Raw genomic sequence first — 6,000 nt, forward strand, 5'->3', positions numbered from 1 at the left:
CCGGGTAACAACAGTATCTCAAGCAGAAGGAAGGATGGATATTCAGAGTCAGAAGTCTCTGCTATAAGGTGCTTTCTTTAAGCTACTAAACCTTTTCTTAAAAGCAGCAATTTTTAAATTGGGGGGATAAAAGATTGTATTTTTAAAACACACATGATTTCATGGTAAAGTCTATTAAAAAGAGTATGGTTTCAGAGGAGTTGGGAAGTACGTAGACCCAGATTCTGACCTGCAAACCCTAGTGATGTGAATGTGGAAGAAAAGAGATGCACTCACAAGTCAATGCCCAATAAAATCAGGATGTTAAAGGGCAGGGGTTTGGAGGAGTAACTCATAACAAAGGAAAATACAAAAAAGGGCCACAGACGTGAAAGGGGAGATTCAGGAATACAGTCGGGTTTAAGAACAAAAGGGGCTTTTATTTTTTGTTAGGGGAGGGGGTATTTTAATGCTCAGTATTAAGAGCTAGAAGAAAAAGAAAGAGAATCTCATTGCTTGAGACCAAATGATATGATGTGATCAGACAACTGAAAGAAAACAGAAATACCCAGTGTCTATTTTGCTAGCATTTTCTCTATCCAAAAAAAAAAAATCCTCAAGCTGTTAAAGAATAAAGAAAATAGCTGTAAGAGGAAATTAAAGCCGAGATAATTGTTAATCGGCTCTACCACAATACAAAATAAAAAGTCTGGGAAAAATTTAAAAAAGCTAAGATAGGTGCAGTGGTAGAAATCACCAAGCTGTATTAAAGTTGTTAAAAAATGTTTAGACTCAGATGAGTTACATTCCAGTATACTTAAAGTGCTTTAGTTTATGACCCCAAAGCCTTTCTTATGGATCTTTGAGAAAATATGTTGGAAAAGATGACATAAGACTAAATATGAATAGTTGCTGTCTTCAGATTCATAAAAGGAAAAAATATATATATGTATTCCAGACACTACACCCTGATGAACTTGATGTCTATTCCCGGGATGATTTGTGACCATGAAAAAAAAAAAAAAAAACGGTTATTATTTAGAGGCCTCTACTGATTTGCCAAGCCCACTTCATGCCAAATGGAGCTCATTTCATGTTGTTGGAAGAATTAATTGATCATTAGAAGAGGATTATAGCACAAACAGAATATAATTTGATTCCAGCGCAGCAGCTGTCCCTATTGTATTAGTCATGACTCAGTCAGTTAAAAGTCAAGGCAGGGAGGCTGTTTATTAGTCTGTTGAACAGGAAGGACACTGAAGTGGCTCTCACAGTTGAAAGATGAGCTGCAGAAACCAGGGTCTCAAAGGACCAGAAGTGGCACTCACTTCCCCCAGGCCTTCTTGCTCCCCATCTCTGTCTGCTCAGTGCTTGGCTTCATCCTGACGTGACTTCACTTCTTGCTGTAGGAGGATGGCCACTGGCAACCCCCTATTCATATTTTCCAAGCTTGGCAACCCTTGTGGAAAGAGAAAACTTCTTTTTCCTCATGGCAATCACACAGAGTGACTTGTACCTTTATTTTTCACATTTCTGTACTGAATGAATTTTTCAGATGGCATACTTTTTTAATAAATTTTTTAATACGTTTCTAAAATATCAAAGTTATCAACATCAATATAAAAAGCTACATGGACAGACTATTGTTTACTTAGCTCTTCCCCTTGTTGTTGAGTTGCTCAGTCGTGTCTGACTCTGTGACCCCACCGACTGTGACCCATGAGGCACCTCTGTCCATGGGATTTCCCAGGCAAGAATACTGGAGGGGGTTGCCATTTCCTTCTCCAGGGGATCTTCCCGACCCTGGGATTGAACCTGCATTCCTGCAGAGGCAGGCAGATTCTTTACCACTGAGCCACCTGTGCAGCTTCAACTTTCCCCCTATTGTTGTACCTTTAGTTTGTTTTCAGGTCTTACTATTATAAATAAAGCTGCACTCAACATCTTTGCACATAAACCTTCATCCTCACCTCTGAGCCTCTGATTATTTATGTTTGGAAGGAGTCCTAGAAGTAGAATTCCTGGATTAACAGCTTTAAATATTTTCCAGGTCCCTTAATATATGTGGCTATGTTACTTTTAAGAAACAAACCTCTACCTCAATATCACATTGAGTATGTTTATTAAAAAAATAAAAATATAGGTAAAATATGGCATTCCTATTGTCATTTCTTTTGCCTTTATCTGATTACGACTTTTCCATGTTATGGAGAAGGAAATGGCAACCCACTCCAGTATTCTTGCCTGGAAAATCCCATGGACAGAGGAGCCTGGCATGCTACAGTCCATGGGGTCTCGAAGAGTCGGACACCACTGAGCTACTTCACTTTCAGTTTTCCCATGTTAAAGGATAATTTTAACATAAAGCGATAAATGCTAAGGCAGCCATGTGCTATGTGAGCTCTGGGCAGGGGTGTAGCACCTCATCATTGAGGGTGGGGAGTTGGGCTGGGTTGGAATGCAATACTATTATTACCAATCTTACTTAGAATGGGGTGGAAAGGAAACAATAGTACCAGGACCTGTGCTTCTGCCTCAGGGCTGTGTACCACACCTTACATGGGCAAACTGAGAAACTGAAGTATATTCAGAGGAGGCTGATAAAGACAGAATGTCTGAAAACCACATCCTAGAATTATGACATGTCTGTCTGGCTCACTTCACATCCTCTCTCCTGGCCCTCCCTCCTCCACATCTGATAGGGGTGTCTGTCTCATGCTGTGCCCCTTATAGGAAACCACTGGTAAAAGTCCCTGTTCTGACCTGAAGCGTCTGTACCAGAGTTCTTTTTTTAAAAAAAAATTTTGGCCATGCTACAAGGCATGTGAGATTTTAGTTCCCTGACCAGGGATTGAACCTGTACCCCTGGCATTGGAAGCACGAGGTCTTAACCACTGGACTACCAGGAAAGTCCCCACAAACCATCTCTGGCTGACTTAAACAGGAAATCAAATTTACTAGAAGAATGGGGAGGAGAGTGGGGTGGGCTTGGGGAAGCACAGCCAGATCACACTGATAAAATGCTCCAAGGATCCAAGAACGGTGGTGGTGAATAATCTCTGTCCCTGAATCTTTGGGTCACTTCTTCAAGATGTGATGAATGTCTCAGGCAGGAGAGGCTTAGTAATTGAGATGAGATAACATGCCTGAGCCCTGGAGGCCAGGGCAACAGGGAAATGAAGTATCAATCCCTGTGGGGTTCCCATCGAAGGAGGTGGGCCCTGCTCACCCAAACCCACCCAAAGAGAAAATCTCTCATGTAGGAGAGATGTTTAAATTTGGAGTAGCTGAAAAATGGACAATGTCAACTGCAGCCGCCACCCCACATGATTAATGATTTTCTCCTCTTTTGTGGGAAATCACTGAAATTAGCTATCAAATTTAAGTAAGGTCAGATTTATAACACTGAGAGAAATCCCTCTTCAAACTGATATTTGCTTTCTAATTGTTACTGAAGAACAGAAAGGGTCCCACCTCTGACCTCATCTCAAGTGAGGTAATGGAATTATGATTAACTCTGACTTCAGCCCTCTTTTCTGTCTCATGTGAGCTAAGAACACTGACCCTGTTTAGGAAGTGGCGGGGGGGGGGGGGGGGAAGAACCTGAGTTTCTGCTCCCCCTCCTCTTTTCCTAAAGACATTCCTATTAACCATAGCTAAGACTTCAGCAAAAGAAAGAAATATGACTTGATAAATACCAGTTCCAGGCAATCCACCTGTAACACAGGAGATTTGGTTCGATCCTTGGGTGGGGAAGATCCCTTGGAGTAGGAAATGGCAACCCACTGCAGTGTTCTTAGCTGGGAAAATTCCATGGACATGAGTCTGGCAGGCTACAGTCCATGGGGTCGCAAGAGTTGGACTAGATAGCCACTCAGCAAGAATAAAGACCAATTCCAGACCAATTCTGTTTCCTAAGGCTGCTGTAACAAATTACCACAAATCATGTGCCTTAAACACACACACACACACACACGGAGACATTTATTCTCACAGTTCAGGAGGCCAGAAGCCTAAAATCAAGGTGTCAGTACCACTGGTTCTGTCCTCAGGCTCTTAGAGAGAATGCCCTGTACTTCTCTCTGAGCTTCTGGTGGTTGCTGGCAGTCCTTGGTGTTCCTGGGCTTACAGAGGCACCACTCCAATTTCTGCCTCCATCTTCACATCACCTTCTTCCCTACGTGTGTCTCTGTGTCAAAGCTTCCTTTCCTTTCTGTTAGGACACCAGACTTGGATTTAGGGTCCACCATATATCCTCCTCCTCCTCCTGACCAGGTTCAAGGTTAGGAGGGGCGGCCGTGAGGAGATACCCCTCATCCAAGGTAAGGAGCAGCGGCTGCACTTTGCTGGAGCAGCCGTAAAGAGAGATACCCCACGTCCGAAGTAAGAGAAACCCAAGTAAGACGGTAGGTGTTGCGAGAGGGCATCAGAGGGCAGACACACTGAAACCATAATCACAGAAAACTAGCCAATCTGATCACATGGATCACAGCCTTGTCTAACTCAGTGAAACTAAGCCATGCCATGTGGGGCCACCCAAGACGGTTGGGTCATGGTGGAGAGGTCTGACAGAATGTGGTCCCCTGGAGAAGGGAATGGAAAACCACTTCAGTATTCTTGCCTTGAGAACCCCATGAACAGTATGAAAAGGCAAAAAGATAGGATACTGAGAGGAACTCCCCAGGTTGGTAGGTGCCCAGTATGCTACTGGAGATCAGTGGAGAAATAACTCCAGAAAGAATAAAGGGATGGAGCCAAAGCAAAAACAATACCCAGTTATGGATGTGACTGGTGATAGAAGCAAGGTCTGATGCTGTAAAGAGCAATATTGCATAGGAACCTAGAATGTTAGGTCCATGAATCAAGGCAAATTGGAAGTAGTCAAACAAGAGATGGCAAGAGTGAACGTCGACATTCTAGGAATCAGTGAACTAAAATGGACTGGAATGGGTGAATTTAACTCAGATGACCATTATATCTACTACTGTGGGCAGGAATCCCTTAGAAGAAATGGAGTAGCCATCATGGTCAACAAAAGAGTCCAAAATGCAGTACTTAGATGCAGTCTCAAAAATGACAGAATGATCACTGTTCATTTCCAAGGCAAACCATTCACTATCATGGTAATCCAAGCCTATGCCCCGACCAGTAACACTGAAGAAGCTGAAGTCGAACGGTTCTATGAAGACCTACAAGACCTTTTAGAACTAACACCCAATAAAGATGTCCTTTTCATTATAGGGGACTGGAATGCAAAAGTAGGAAGTCAAGAAACACCTGGAATAACAGGCAAATTTGGCCTTGGAGTACAGAATGAGGCAGGGCAAAGGCTAATAGAGTTCTGCCAAGAGAATGCACTGGTCATAGCAAACACCCTCTTCCAACAACACAAGAGAAGACTCTACACGTGGACATCACCAGATGGTCAACACCGAAATCAGATTGATTATATTCTTTGCAGCCAAAGATGGAGAAGCTCTATACAGTCAGCAAAAACAAGACCGGGAGCTGACTGTGGCTCAGATCATGAACTCCTTCTTGCCAAATTCAGACTTAAATTGAAGAAAGTAGGGAAAACCACTAGACCACTCAGGTATGACCTAAATCAAGTCCCTTATGATTATACAATGGAAATGAGAAATAGACTTAAGGGACTAGATCTGATAGACAGAGTGCCTGATGAACTATGGACAGAGTTTTGTGACATTGTACAGGAGACAGGGATTAAGACCATCAGCATGGAAAAGAAATGCAAAAAAGCAAAATGGTTGTCTGAGGAGGCCTTACAAATGGCTGTGAAAAGAAGAGAAGCGAAAAGCAAAGGAGAAAAGGAAAGATATTCCCATTTGAATGCAGAGTTCCAAAGAATAGCCAGGAGAGATAAGAAAGCCTTCCTCAGTGATCAGTGCAAAGAAATAGAGGAAAACAACAGAATGGGAAAGACTAGAGATCTCTTCAAGAAAATTAGACATAGCAAGGGAACATTTCATGTAAAGATGGGTTTGATAAAGGACAGAAATG

Source organism: Cervus elaphus, chromosome 21, assembly GCF_910594005.1.
Source record: "Cervus elaphus chromosome 21, mCerEla1.1, whole genome shotgun sequence".
NCBI lineage: Eukaryota > Metazoa > Chordata > Mammalia > Artiodactyla > Cervidae > Cervus > Cervus elaphus.